Below are 16,829 nucleotides of genomic sequence, written 5' to 3'. Positions count from 1 at the left end.
TGCCTGCAGTGCTGCTCTGCTGTGGTGCTTCTAACACAGCATGATCTGTATTTCAGCACTGATATGCAGTCCAGACCTGTGCTAGAAGCACCACAGCAAAAAGCAACACCCAAGGCAAGGAATAGGAACTGAGCATGGTTTAAAACAGGGATGGGGAACCTTTGGCCCTCCAGCTGTTGTTGAACTACACATCCCAGCATGCTCTGCAACAGTTTTAGCATGGCCACATGGCAAAACTGTAGCAGGGCATGCTGGGATGTGTAATTCAACAACAGCTGGAGGGTCGAAGGTTCCCCATCCCTGGTTTAAAAGATAGAGTTCTAGAATAAACACTTTGTATTGTATTCCATATTACACCGCCTGGGCCATCATGTAACCGGTTCCTGATACAGATGATTGCTGCCTCCTGCATAATAATTTTGTCCTACCATCCACTGACTAGATTTGTTTCTTTCCAGTAGCATAGGTCTCCATGAATCTGCTTACAAGGTATAGCATTCACTGTTATACTAGAAGTGCACCTAGGTCACTGTGCCATTGTTCTAAGCTCTATGTGGAATCAACTGGCACTGCAGGACTATCATTTAGTAGTAATGAATGCTGTTACTATTTCTGGAAGGAATAATTGCTGGAACAAATGCTAATGATTCCTGGCAGGTGCACTGGTGATTGGGCTGTCATCCAATGCTTCCTCAATTGCTATGGGTGCTCACGAGTCTTGTGTAAAAAGTATATTTTATTTAGGAAAGTGAGAACTATGTGTTCGGGGCATGACCGTTCTAGGCTACAGGAGAGCAGACCATTGGGAAGACTGCACAGGATGTGACTTTTAATTATTTTTTCCTCAGAAAAAAGCGAAATTGTAAACATCAATTTATTAATACAATTCATAAGCTGGGTACACATATGTACAATCGTCGGGCCGTTCTTCCGATCTGCGGACGAACGGCCGTTCGATTGTATATATGTGTACGCTGTCCCGATCCCTTCGTTGCGATCGATAAACGGCCAAAAACGCTCTTGGCCGTCCACGGTCGGTCGGTCGCAGGTTCTTTGCTGCTTAATATTCTTCCGACAGGACGGCTCCATATCGAAAGAAAAGTGACATGTGTACGCACGTTCGATCGATATGCAGCCCGTTCCTGCGATCATTCCTCCCAAAAGCAGCACGCCCATGTGGGTGTTGACTAGCTGCGTCATCCCTCCATCAGCGCAGCATGTAAACAACAGGAAGTCTTCTCCCCCGTACTTTCCGCGCCATGCTGTTAAAGAATATTCGTTGTGTGTGCATTCCTTTTGAAATAAATAATCGTTGTGTGTGCATTCCTGACAGATATAGTTATAGAAGATAGATAGATAGATAGATAGATAGATAGATAGATAGATATGTGATGTTCATTGTTCTGCATAAACACTTAACATTTATTAAGAAATACTGACAAAAAATACTGTGAACACTTTGTTTATTTGGGTGGTCGGACCTGAACAGAGTATATCACATACAGGTGCTTGCATTAAGGTGTAGCAGGAACGCCCACCCACCCAAAAAACATAAAAACACATTTGAACATGGTGGTGTATGTAGTGGAAAGCGGTCCCACGGCAGCAACGCATCACATGGGAACATCCCGGCCTGCTCACATGTGATGCGTTGCTGCCGTGGGACTGCTTGCCATGACATAAGTGCCACGTGTGAAGGTTTAGCAGGAAAGCCCACCCATCCAAAAAACATGCAGTATATCAGCTGTGGTACCTGCCAAAATCTAAATGTACAAATGGACATATTTTCTCTATACAGGTGCTTGCGTTAAGGTGTAGCAGGAACGCCCACCCACCCAAAAAACATAAAAACACATTTGAACATGGTGGTGTATGTAGTGGAAAGCGGTCCCACGGCAGCAACGCATCACATGGGAACATCCCGGCCTGCTCACATGTGATGCGTTGCTGCCGTGGGACTGCTTGCCATGACATAAGTGCCACGTGTGAAGGTTTAGCAGGAAAGCCCACCCATCCAAAAAACATGCAGTATATCAGCTGTGGTACCTGCCAAAATCTAAATGTACAAATGGACATATTTTCTCTATACAGGTGCTTGCGTTAAGGTGTAGCAGGAACGCCCACCCACCCAAAAAACATAAAAACACATTTGAACATGGTGGTGTATGTAGTGGAAAGCGGTCCCACGGCAGCAACGCATCACATGGGAACATCCCGGCCTGCTCACATGTGATGCGTTGCTGCCGTGGGACTGCTTGCCATGACATAAGTGCCACGTGTGAAGGTTTAGCAGGAAAGCCCACCCATCCAAAAAACATAAAAACACATTTGAACATGGTGGTGTATGTAGTGGAAAGCGGTCCCACGGCAGCAACGCATCACATGGGAACATCCCGGCCTGCTCACATGTGATGCGTTGCTGCCGTGGGACTGCTTGCCATGACATAAGTGCCACGTGTGAAGGTTTAGCAGGAAAGCCCACCCATCCAAAAAACATAAAAACACATTTGAACATGGTGGTGTATGTAGTGGAAAGCGGTCCCACGGCAGCAACGCATCACATGGGAACATCCCGGCCTGCTCACATGGGATGCGTTGCTGCCGTGAGACTGCTTGCCACGACATGCACCATGCTTCTGGCCTCCAAATAAACAAGAAGGAGAAAAAAAGTTAAATAAAGTACACAAACTATTTTTTGACTTTACAATGCAAACCGTTATAAATTTTTTCGTATAAAGAGTGTACTACTGCTACGCCTTTTTGGATTTTTGAAATTTTTTGGGCTACGGTATGGACTTTCCCGCTAAGTTCTTGTAGACATTTATGGACTTGTGTCATGTTTTCTTGCATTGTGCTTTCGTCGCTGGACGTGTCAGGTGATGGTGTGTTCTTCTCCCCCTCTGCACTGACATCTGAAATCTCGATGATATCTATAATAAGTACAGATAAAGAAAGGTTTACCTTTCCACAAATGATACGTCACTATCCCATAAAGATGATTTGCAGTATACACTCACCATCTACACTGCTGGTGATCGCAATCACTTGGTGGCCCTCTGCGGTCCCTTCCATCGGCTGCGCAGCCTGGATATCATCTATAGTGACAAGGTAAAGTGACATATTACTACCCCTTGTTGTGTGTATAAAACATGTGTTCTGTTGGTGTGCTGGTACAAAACCTTACCTGTTGTACTCTCCTTCTTTATTTTTAGGTTGGAGGCCCTGTCTCTGCCTTCCTCATGTCTTCTCCTGGGATGGATTTCCTCTGAGTAAAAACAAGCAACATGTCAGCAAAACACACAAAATGTAATGGATCATGACAGTATATTAATAAAGCTACCTAGGGCATTGGACTCACTTCTTTTAATAATTCCACGAATTTTCTTGAGCTTGGCCTGCTCCTTGTGCTTCAGGTCCGACCACCGTTTTTGGAGCTGGTATTTGGACCTTCTTTTCCCAAACTTCTCCTTTATCTCCTTGCATACACGCTGCATAATAATTTCTTTTCTATAATTTGTCTTGGGGTATGTTTTTCTCGAACAATCGTAGTCCCTTCTATCCAGCATTTTGACCATCAGTTCCACCTCTGCAGATGACATGGCGGATGCGCGCGTCACTTTTTTCTCCTTGTTGTCAGCGATTTCTTTATCTGTTGTTATCAGTGCAGAATTGGAAAACAAAGGTTCTGTAGGTTCTGTACTGGCCTCCCCCATATGCGGTGGCGCCAGACCCTCCGACATGGCTCCTCGATGTCCCGTGTCTGTGTGACGCGAAGCACGTGCGTGGGGCGGAGATTCGTGTGCTCATCCAATCACTGTGTTTCAAGCCACGTTCAGCACGAAAGAATATTCCGTCGTTGCTGTTGGATTGATCGGAGCAGCGCAGCGAATTTTCCGGACTGTATCGACAATTATTTCGGTGAGTATTAACACAAAATGTGTAGTTTTCTATGACAGGGACTTCAATCTGTGGGCCATGGGTATGCTGGGGCTTGTAGTGACCGTGTATCCTATGTCCCACAGAGTTTCAACTCCTGTACTATAGCTACAGTATATCTAGTGTCCCACAGACTGAACACCTGTACATTAAATGGTTTATGGTGTAATAATATGCCTTTTTATTTTATTTTTTGGAACAGAAATTCAACCATGGCAGAAAAAAATGTCGAATTTATGAAGGACTTCATTGAGGCCTACAGGGATCAGAATTGTCTCTGGAATACCAAATCCAAAGACCATTCGAATCGGCAGAAGAGGCTATCTGCTCTGGAGGAGCTGGTGAGGGTGAGCCAGACCTACTACCCCACAGCAAATGTAGAGTGGGTCCGGACTCGGATCGCTAATATGAGGACCGTATTTAAAAAGGAACTAAATAAGGTGGAGTCCTCAAAGCGGTCTGGGGCAGGGGCAGACCAAGTCTATGTGCCCAGGCTGTGGTACTACGACCTGCTGGCCTTCACGGTGGACCAGGAGCTGCCCAGGGATTCGGTCAGCAACACTACAAGGAACCAGCCTGCCCCCTCCACCTCCGCGTGCAACCAAGAGCTTTCTGATGACACCATTTGCGGCACAGTAAGTAGACGTATTTTATTTTAAAAAATTTTTTTTAAACCAGATAAATATAACAGCAAGTACAGTATAAAAATTGTGAACATGTAAAATGAAAAGGGGGGGTATCGCCCCCTGCAACTGACCTCTCTGTTGGGCACAACAGAGAGGTCAGTTGCAGGGGGCGATACCCCCCCTTTTGGTTATACATCGTCAATTTGACCTTCTCTGTGGCCCTAATTCTGGTTCTTCTCAGTGGTGGAGGTATACTGTTATCCGCCTGAGAACACAGTGATCAATATTCAGACATCGCAAGTGCATTTACCACATTTTTTGTATTTGGAACTTTTGGTTGTCATTGGTAATCCCTGGTATCTACACTGTTGTAGTCTTTCTGGCGCGGATTATTGTAATATTTTTTGTTGTCTAAAATTAACGGAATAATATCATTCTGCCAATCCACAGCGCCAACACCAATAAAATACTGCATGTATTCATCCCTGTTAATTTAGCACGCATAGATGCATTTCTGGTGTTTAAATTAGTATTTGGTATGTCTGGTATCTAAATAATTAGTTTCCAGAGATGCCAGTCATAACGCCTCTTCAACTAGCTCACTTTCATCCATGGCAGCAACATGGTGGTGTATGGGCTGCGTTCTTCTGCGTAGATATAAAAATATATGGAAGTCTTAAAAATCGATAGTGATACATCATTGTCATCTTGTTTTGTTACAGCCATCGCTATTTGCCGAGGATGAATCTTCGGCATCGCTGGAGGTGGCATCACAGCTGCCTTCACCGGCCCTCTGCTCCACCCCCACACCAACCGCCACGACCAGCGCTGAACCGCAAACAAGCGCTCAACCTCCAGCAGAAGCGCCATCAAGAAGAGGGCGCAAAAGGCCGAGGCAGACTCCAGATGCTGCGGACGTGGCAACCACCAAGATCCTGGAGTCTGCCAACAGATTGATGACCATGGATGAGGATGATGCGGACCGGGTGGGGAGTGTATTAGCTGACAATTTGCGAAAGTTGGACCCGGCTACAAGGGTGGAGGTAGAGCGCATATTTTATGAGACGCTGTACCGGGCCCGTGTGGGGACTCTGTCCCGGCACACACGTCTCACCGATGAGACCCCTCTGCCTAGGGTTGAATTTCAACCCATCAGCCCAGCTCCTATACCCCAACAAGCGGTATTTCACCCGGTGCAATATCCGCAGTATCAACATTTACAGCCACCAACTGGGCAAAGGCAGCACCAACCGGCAACGTTGGCTAATACGCTCCCACCAGGTCCACCTGGTGGCCCCTTCCAGAGTTTATTGGAAAGTCCATCTCCCTCCCAACCACCGATGGATACAGGGGATTATGGGGTGGGACAAGTTTACCACCATATGTAAATATTTTATATAGTTTATTTAAGTGCATTATTGTTTTAAATATTTTTATGTTTAAGTATTTCTTTATTATTTATTTACTTGTTATTTATGTTATATTTTTTATAAGTTTATAAGTTAATAATTTATATAAAAATAAAAAATTCTGTAATCTAGTTGGTGTCCGTGTGAAAATATCATTTACCATGCAGGGTGACTATAGGGCACAGATATACATACGTACAAAGTACCAGGAGAAATTGGCATAGAAATAGGTGTGGTGGAGCAACTACTTGCTAGTACATAAACACCAGTACTGGGTACAGTCTGCACTCCAGGTGCCGTGGCATTGTGCCCTCCAGGAATGCCTGGCACCTGAGTACTACCACTCACTTGCCGTGATTCGGCCTCCACCTCCCCCTCCTTGCTGCAAGAAGACGCAGAGGACAACTTGTGCGGAACTGTGAGTATACAAATTTTATTGGCAAAATATGGATTATTACACACCAAAAAACAATATATTTACAATGACAAAAAGGTACATTTTTAAGCAATCATGTCATTCTGCCACTCCACAGCCCCAACACCATTGAAATAATTCAAGTACTCGTCTCTTGACAACTTTGCTTGCGTTGATGCATTTCTGGTGTTTAAATTAGTTGCCAAAGCTGTCAGACCAATAGGCTCGTCAACAACTTGGCTCTCATCCACTGTAGCCCCCAGTTGTTGTGTGTGCACCGCTTTTCTGCGCAGGTAGTTGTGCAGCACACAACAGGCCAGCACCACTTTGTCAATCTTATCTAGGCGCAGATTGATGGGACTGTGAAAAATTCTGAATTTATTACTCAGAATCCCAAACGCATTTTCAACCACTCGCCTGGCACGTGACAGGCGATAGTTAAAAATGCGTCGTTCCCTGTTCAGCGCCCTTTGTGGGTAGGGTTTAAGGACATTAGGGTGCAATGCAAAGGCCTCATCCGCCACAAAAACAAAGTTCAAACCGTGCTCATTTTCAGTCCGCTCTGGCAGATTCAGTTCATTTTTTTTCAGTTGGTCGTGGAAAAAGGTATTCTCCAGGGCTCCTCCATCTGAAACTCTACCATTTTTCCCAATGTCCACAAATACAAACTCGTATCGGGCATTAGCGATGGCCATTAGAACAATGCTGAAGAACCCCTTATAATTATAATAAAAAGATCCACTCTTTGCAGGGGGCATGATCCTGACGTGTTTGCCATCGATAGCTCCACCACAATTAGGGAAATTCCATAGATCACGGAAATCACGTGCAATATTTTGCCACTCCTCCTTGGTCGATGGAAACTGCAATATAAAAGTATATGCGTATTAATAATCTGTTTGGTTGATTTTAGACCCATCAGCCCTCCCCCATTGCAGCCTCAAAGCTATTACCCGCCTTATCAAAAAGACCCCCCACCCACTGGTGTAAAAGATTAAATCAACAGGCATTGTAAAGATATACATGTAGGGTACAGGTATGTGCACAGCTATACATATGGGGGACATGTATGTAATTTCCATATTTACCTTCATGTATTTGTCCTGAAGAACTTGGACGATGGCATCACAGGTGTCTGGTATTATCAACCCCAGCGCTTGAGATGAGATTGCGGTGGTGAATCTCAGGTCGGCAAGGGTCCTGCCTGTTGCCAGGTAACGCAGCGTTGCCACCAGTCTCTGCTCTGCAGAAATGGGCCTCCTGAAATAGGTGTCCTCTCTCTCTATTAAAGGGGTAACCAGTGTCAGCAGCTCCATAAAGGTAGCGTCATCCATACGGAGATAATTCCTGAAATCATCAGGATTGTTCTCCCGTATCTCCTTTAGCAATGGCATGTGGGAGAAGGTGTCTCTCCTCAGAAGCCAGTCTCTGGTCCAGCAGCTCCGATTCTTGGTCCTTTTTCTTTTTTTAATAGCCCGCAATCTAATGGCCATAGCAGCCAAAATGCACGCACGAGCCTTCCTTCTCCTCAAGCTCATGATTAAAAAGGCCCAAATGCACCGATAGACGAACGAACGTACGTATATCCAGTACAGCTAGCAATGATCTGAATAGTCACGGCTCTATTCACTGTACTACACGAACGATTCTTTGTTCCGTGATCACGCCTCGTTTTGGTATGCTCTTTTAAATCCAGCCCATTATGATAATGTTGTGTACATTTTTATCGTGCGAATAGCCAGAACGGGAGAGTGTGTACGGTGGTACAATCTTTTTCTTGCGATTGTTTGGACGGGAGTACATCGGACGTCGCAAGTACAATTGTACATATGTGTACGCGCAGATCGGTCGTATGTTTCGGACGGCCGAACGTGTATTCGGTCGATCGAACGGTCGCAAGAAAAATTAAATTGTACATATGTGTACCCAGCTATACATCTTTGCATGTGTCCCATGTGCCAGTTATTTGGATTAATACAGCCCTTCATGAAAATGATTGCAGTAATCAAAATATAAATGGAAGCATAAATAGGGTATAACAGTCTGGTATAATTTTAAAACTTTGTTAACTTAGAAGAATGCAGCTAAACAAAACTGAGTGAAATGTTACATTTCTTATCTTCTTCTAATGTGCTACAGATTTACTTATTTATTATACCACTGAGTATCGCACAATCTCTTTGTACTTCTATATATCACTCTTTTTCAGGGTGAGGATCAGAGGGGGAATTCTGAGACATCCACCTTGCCCTACATTTCTGGCACAAAGGGAATGTTCCTAAGACCTCTATGCAGGACCAACCTGCTCGATCTTTCGTGCTTGATGTAAATGACTCACTCGCACTCCTCATCCTATACCTTTTGGCAAGATGAGTAAGCAGCAGAAGTAAAACACTCTTGATACCCAGGGGAGGGGAGGGGAGGGTATCAATTGGCCCACTCGCATAAAGGTACATATATACTAGAAACTATCTAAACCTGAAAACAGGGACAGTGCGCGCCGAAGGCGTGCGTTAAAAATTTATGGCATGTTTTTTCGGGGGGAAGTGGTGTTGTCACATAGTAGTACACATTACAGCACACACCGTTATGCCCAGTACACATTACAGCACACACCGTTATGCCCAGTACACATTACAGCACACACCGTTATGCCCAGTACACATTACAGCACACACCGTTTTGCCCAGTACACATTACAGCACACCCCGTAATGCCCAGTACACATTACAGCACACCCCGTAATGCCCAGTACACATTACAGCACACCCCGTAATGCCCAGTACACATTACAGCACACCCCGTAATGCCCAGTACACATAGTTACATAGTAGGTAAGGCTGAAAAAAGACTTGCGTCCATCTAGTTCAACCTGGTATAGATATCCATTGCTGATTTGGTAGGTTCTGGTATTTTACAGACAAATTATATTTCTTATTTGTACCCATGGATGTTTTTCTCCAGTAAATGTTTGTCCAACTTTGCCTTGAACGCATTTAATGAGCCAGCCATTACCACCTCTCTGGGAAGAGAGTTCCAGAGTTTGACTGTTCTGACCGTAAAGAAATTCTTTCTACTAGCTGAATGAAATCTTTTTTCTTCTAATCTATACTCATGCCCTCGCGTCCTAGATTCCTTTCTAGTAGAAAATAGGGTGTGTGACAGTTCCTTATATTGGCCCTTGATATACTTGTACATGTTGAGCATGTCCCCCCTTAAACGTCTCTTTTCTAATGTAAATAGTCCCAAATTGCTTAATCTCTCCCCGTAGCTTAAATTCTCCATTCCCCTAATAAGCTTTGTTGCTCGCCTTTGGACTTTTTCTAATTCTATGATGTCCTTTTTATAGTGTGGGGCCCAGAACTGTACTCCATACTCTAGGTGAGGTCTCACCAATGCTTTATATAGTGGCATAATTACCCTTGAGTCCCTAGTTTCCATTCCCCTCTTAATACATGCCAGAATTTTGTTGGCCTTTTTTGTAGCTACATTACAATGGGCACTACATCCTAGATTGCTGTCTATTTGGACTCCTAGATCCTTTTCAAGTATGGAATTACCCAGTTCCTCTCCGCTAAGGTTGTAACTTGCACACTGGTTGTGTCTCCCAAGGTGCATAACCTTACATTTATCTACATTGAACCTCATCTTCCATTTTTTAGCCCACTCATCTAGAATTGCAAGATCATTTTGAAGCATGGTGACATCTTCTGGTGATTTGATGACTTTGCTAAGTTTTGTATCGTCCGCAAAGATAGATACATTGCTGAGTAACCCTATCCCAATATCGTTAATAAAAATGTTAAACAAAATGGGCCCCAAAACCGAGCCCTGGGGCACTCCACTTAGTACCGGTATCATATCTGATACGGCACCATTCACAACCACTCTTTGTTCTCTATTACATAGCCAATTCCCTACCCATCTGCAGATATTTTCACCCAATCCTAGGTTCTCCATTTTATTAATCAATCTCTTGTGTGGGACAGTATCAAATGCTTTAGCGAAATCTAGGAAAATCACATCTACAGCATTTCCATTATCAAGGTTTTTGCTAACCTCTTCATAGAACCCTAGTAGATTAGTTTGGCATGAACGATTTTTCACGAACCCATGTTGGTTAGTACTGAGTAGACGGTGATTATCTAAATATTCCTGGATACCATCCCTTAAAAATCCTTCAAATAGTTTACCCACAATTGATGTTAAACTAACGGGTCTGTAATTAGCTGGATCTTCCTTTTTTCCTTTTTTGAATATTGGCACTACCTCTGCTATTCTCCAATCTTTTGGTACTATACCTGACGATAGTGACTTGCTAAAAATATAATTTTTTGCCCAGTACACATTACAGCACACCCCATAATGCCCAGTACACATTACAGCACACCCCGTAATGCCCAGTACACATTACAGCACACCCCGTAATGCCCAGTACACATTACAGCACACCCCGTAATGCCCAGTACACATTACAGCACACCCCGTAATGCCCAGTACACATTACAGCACACCCCGTAATGCCCAGTACACATTACAGCACACCCCGTAATGCCCAGTACACATTACAGCACACCCCGTAATGCCCAGTACACATTACAGCACACCCCGTAATGCCCAGTACACATTACAGCACACCCCGTAATGCCCAGTACACATTACAGCACACCCCGTAATGCCCAGTACACATTACAGCACACCCCGTAATGCCCAGTACACATTACAGCACACCCCGTAATGCCCAGTACACATTACAGCACACCCCGTAATGCCCAGTACACATTACAGCACACCCCGTAATGCCCAGTACACATTACAGCACACCCCGTAATGCCCAGTACACATTACAGCACACCCCGTAATGCCCAGTACACATTACAGCACACCCCGTAATGCCCAGTACACATTACAGCACACCCCGTAATGCCCAGCACACATTACAGCACACCCCGTAATGCCCAGCACACATTACAGCACACCCCGTAATGCCCAGCACACATTACAGCACACCCCGTAATGCCCAGCACACATTACAGCACACCCCGTAATGCCCAGCACACATTACAGCACACCCCGTAATGCCCAGCACACATTACAGCACACCCCGTAATGCCCAGCACACATTACAGCACACCCCGTAATGCCCAGCACACATTACAGCACACCCCGTAATGCCCAGCACACATTACAGCACACCCCGTAATGCCCAGCACACATTACAGCACACCCCGTAATGCCCAGCACACATTACAGCACACCTCGTAATGCCCAGCACACATTACAGCACACCCCGTAATGCCCAGCACACATTACAGCACACCCCGTAATGCCCAGCACACCCCGTAATGCCCAGCACACATTACAGCACACCCCGTAATGCCCAGCACACATTACAGCACACCCCGTAATGCCCAGCACACATTACAGCACACCCCGTAATGCCCAGCACACCCCGTAATGCCCAGCACACCCCGTAATGCCCAGCACACCCCGTAATGCCCAGCACACCCCGTAATGCCCAGCACACCCCGTAATGCCCAGCACACCCCGTAATGCCCAGCACACCCCGTAATGCCCAGCACACCCCGTAATGCCCAGCACACCCCGTAATGCCCAGCACACCCCGTAATGCCCAGCACACCCCGTAATGCCCAGCACACCCCGTAATGCCCAGCACACCCCGTAATGCCCAGCACACCCCGTAATGCCCAGCACACCCCGTAATGCCCAGCACACCCCGTAATGCCCAGCACACCCCGTAATGCCCAGCACACCCCGTAATGCCCAGCACACATTACAGCACACCCCGTAATGCCCAGCACACATTACAGCACACCCCGTAATGCCCAGCACACATTACAGCACACCCCGTAATGCCCAGCACACATTACAGCACACCCCGTAATGCCCAGCACACATTACAGCACACCCCGTAATGCCCAGCACACATTACAGCACACCCCGTAATGCCCAGCACACATTACAGCACACCCCGTAATGCCCAGCACACATTACAGCACACCCCGTAATGCCCAGCACACATTACAGCACACCCCGTAATGCCCAGCACACATTACAGCACACCCCGTAATGCCCAGCACACATTACAGCACACCCCGTAATGCCCAGCACACATTACAGCACACCCCGTAATGCCCAGCACACATTACAGCACACCCCGTAATGCCCAGCACACATTACAGCACACCCCGTAATGCCCAGCACACATTACAGCACACCCCGTAATGCCCAGCACACATTACAGCACACCCCGTAATGCCCAGCACACATTACAGCACACCCCGTAATGCCCAGCACACGTTACAGCACACCCCGTAATGCCCAGCACACGTTACAGCACACCCCGTAATGCCCAGCACACGTTACAGCACACCCCGTAATGCCCAGCACACGTTACAGCACACCCCGTAATGCCCAGCACACGTTACAGCACACCCCGTAATGCCCAGCACACGTTACAGCACACCCCGTAATGCCCAGCACACGTTACAGCACACCCCGTAATGCCCAGCACACGTTACAGCACACCCCGTAATGCCCAGCACACGTTACAGCACACCCCGTAATGCCCAGCACACGTTACAGCACACCCCGTAATGCCCAGCACACGTTACAGCACACCCCGTAATGCCCAGCACACGTTACAGCACACCCCGTAATGCCCAGCACACGTTACAGCACACCCCGTAATGCCCAGCACACGTTACAGCACACCCCGTAATGCCCAGCACACATTACAGCACACCCCGTAATGCCCAGCACACATTACAGCACACCCCGTAATGCCCAGCACACATTACAGCACACCCCGTAATGCCCAGCACACATTACAGCACACCCCGTAATGCCCAGCACACATTACAGCACACCCCGTAATGCCCAGCACACATTACAGCACACCCCGTAATGCCCAGCACACATTACAGCACACCCCGTAATGCCCAGCACACATTACAGCACACCCCGTAATGCCCAGCACACATTACAGCACACCCCGTAATGCCCAGCACACATTACAGCACACCCCGTAATGCCCAGCACACATTACAGCACACCCCGTAATGCCCAGCACACATTACAGCACACCCCGTAATGCCCAGCACACATTACAGCACACCCCGTAATGCCCAGCACACATTACAGCACACCCCGTAATGCCCAGCACACATTACAGCACACCCCGTAATGCCCAGCACACATTACAGCACACCCCGTAATGCCCAGCACACATTACAGCACACCCCGTAATGCCCAGCACACATTACAGCACACCCCGTAATGCCCAGCACACATTACAGCACACCCCGTAATGCCCAGCACACATTACAGCACACCCCGTAATGCCCAGCACACATTACAGCACACCCCGTAATGCCCAGCACACATTACAGCACACCCCGTAATGCCCAGCACACATTACAGCACACCCCGTAATGCCCAGCACACATTACAGCACACCCCGTAATGCCCAGCACACATTACAGCACACCCCGTAATGCCCAGCACACATTACAGCACACCCCGTAATGCCCAGCACACATTACAGCACACCCCGTAATGCCCAGCACACATTACAGCACACCCCGTAATGCCCAGCACACATCACAGCACACGCCGTAATGCCCAGTACACATCATAGCACATAAGTGCTGCTTACCTACATGCTTGTTGCTAGGGGTTACATGCTCCTTGCAGGGGTCACATGCTGCGGGGGATGGGGGCATTTTATGCTGGTTGCCACAGGGGAGGGGGCGTTTTATGCTGGTTGCCATTGGGGGGGGGGGGGCGCGCATATTAGGTTCGTTGCCACAGTGGGGGGGGGGGGGCTGGAAAACATGCCGACATGCTGCTCAGCAGAGTAGGTGTGCGGGCTATCAGCGCGGCGGGGGACTGGATGTGGCTGGAATAGCTGACACGCTGCTCTGAGTTGCTTTAGCCACATCCAGTCCCCCGCCACCCTGACCACGCGCTCATCTTCTCTGCTGAGAGCGGCTGTTACAGCCGCATCCCATCCTGTCCCCCCCCCCCCCCCCTGCTCTCAGCAGCGGAGTGGACTTAGGACGCAGAGTTACTTTGAAATGGTAACCTGCTCTCATGCAGGGTGCGTGGCTTTAAGGTGCGCAGCGGCAGCAAACTGTGTAAAACCTACAGTGATTGGCTGCCGGCGGCCGCTGCAGTCAGTGATTGGCTCGCGGCGGCGGCTGACAGGTTTAGTACAGCGCGTCCTCGGGGACCCCTTTAGTTTTAAAAACTGAGTCCCCGGGGACCGTTTTAGGGTAAAATACGCGATATAGCGCGTTTTTGCGAACCCTGCAATTTATACAGACACTGAGGAGCTATACCTGGACATCCCTGATTGACATCGCTCTTGTGAGATGGGAAGATGGCTCTTGTGAGATGGGAAGATGGCCGTATCAGAGAAGTTCTCTTTGTTAGTGTTTACCTACTGACCACCAATGATTAAATCCTATCCATGGATCCAATTCTTTGGCACATATCTTATAAGAGGTATTAGGGTCATTCTTCCACTGGTCGTTTATGTTTTGATTACTGCACTCATTTTTTTCATTTTTATTTTTTTATTTTTTTTTATGAAGGGTTGTAGTAACCTAAATAACTGGCACATATTACACGCAAGGATGTATGCATTCTATTAATAATTAATAAATTGATGTTTAATCAGTTGACCGTTTAGCTTTTTTCTCTGAAGAAGAGTGCCCCCACCCAGACTCCCTTTTCTCTCTGTTTTTTGTTTAATTTCATTCTTCTAAGTTAACAAGTTTTAGCATTATACTATAGGCTGTTATACCCTTCCCTTTTTTTTTTTTTTTTAGCACTTAACGTCCTATATATTTACTGATATACTGTAGCACACCGTACAATTACCTTTTACTGTGGTGCCTATTCACCACTTATGTTTCTCCTGAAATGTGCAGTTATTTAACAGTTAGGACGGATCTCGGGGGTATTCAATCCCGGGTCATGACTGTCTCTATGTCGCGACAGCCGTGACCCTGGCTCATTTCTGTTTTGCTTGCCTGCATATCGGCAGGCGGGATTCAACATCCCGCCTGCTGATCGGCGAAAAGGGGGCTTGTCCGTGTAAATGCCTACGATTGCGAAAATTCATGGGTTTTCTCGGAACAGCTTTTAACCCCTTTAGTGGTGGTGTTTTTTGTTTTTTTTAGGGAGTGCTCCCCACTGGGTGAGGTTTTTTTTTTTTTTTTTCTGGGGAGAGGTCCCTAAATAAAACCTACCACTGTGTTCCCCGGTCAAGGTGGCGGAGCTGATCTTTGTAAATAGCCTCTGCTCGGCCCTGCCCCCGGCAGCCCGTCTATGTGCGGCGTGAAATTACAAGATCATGCCACACAAAGCAGGGGGGAGGGAGTCAGGGCCGGGTAGCCGCCGAAGCGGAGTGCGGCGCTGCCCGGCAGTAGGGAGCGCAGGCAGTGGCACCCCCAAGAATTTTCCGGGTTTGCCAGTCTGCACCCTGGAGCAAACCCCGGAAAATTCTCGGGCGTACCAGGGAAGGGGTTAAAGGTGGGCCCGTTCTGTCGATCTGCCTCTTCATTGTTGTTGGAAAGAACGCATTGAATAGGTGCCCGCCACTATTTCCCTTGTCTGAAATAGTGGCAGGGATCGAATATCTCCCCCCCCCCCCAGTCTAAAATGATCTACAAGCCCATCAAATTGTCTAATAATTCAACAGTAATTGCCCTGCCAACTGCTGTGTGTGCTCCCGAACAGAGTAAAACACTTGTATTGCTCAGGGTGCCATCTAGTGGCTGCTGCCAAGCAAAACCCTTACATTTATCCACCAGAGGTGAGAAGCAGCAATTGCCTTTTATTACATAGGATATATAATGGCTCTTTATTTTACACCAAAGTTTAAAATTTAAAAAAAAAAGAAAAACTTTACTATTTTATAAATGCTAGAAGTAAATTTGCATCTACCCGACATTGCTTTCTTATTTTATTGTCTGTGATGGGTTTGCTGCAATATTATTTAATTCCATAAGATTTAGATTTTGGCTACTGTAATGTCAGTCTATTTAAGGGGCATACACACGGGGTGACTATTTGTAGGTGATCTGACTAAATCGCTTAGCACTGAAGCACGGATCGCTCCGTGTGTACACCCTAGAGCGATAGTGATGCGTGGACCCAACCATCGCCTGCAGAGGTAGACCGTGCATGCATAGACAAAACCCTGCTCAGCGTGCATCACATGTGTGCCGCAATGTGTGTACAGACATTCCTCACTTAACGACCTACCTGTTTATCGACCACCCGGACTTACGACCCGGGCCTTCGTTTAGCGTCCGTGCTATGACTCCTCAGACTTACGACCCCGCCTGCTCTGCTTTACTGCCTGCCCCCCTACCCTCTCGCAATTATGACCTGCCCTGCCTGTTTAGCGAC

The 16,829-nt window shown here is 47.0% G+C and overlaps 1 protein-coding gene across 1 annotated transcript in view; it reads left to right on the top strand.

Moving 5' to 3' along the window:
• RAB18 (RAB18, member RAS oncogene family) overlaps positions 1-16,829 on the top strand; it is a 61,492-nt gene that overhangs the window by 12,376 nt on the left and 32,287 nt on the right. The gene's annotated exons all lie outside the window — the stretch shown is intronic.

This window comes from Crinia signifera, chromosome 5 (genome assembly GCF_055691185.1).
Source record: "Crinia signifera chromosome 5, ASM5569118v1, whole genome shotgun sequence".
Lineage (NCBI taxonomy): Eukaryota > Metazoa > Chordata > Amphibia > Anura > Myobatrachidae > Crinia > Crinia signifera.
The sequence above is the reverse complement of the archived record's forward strand: the minus strand, read 5'-3'. Positions and strand labels throughout refer to the sequence as shown.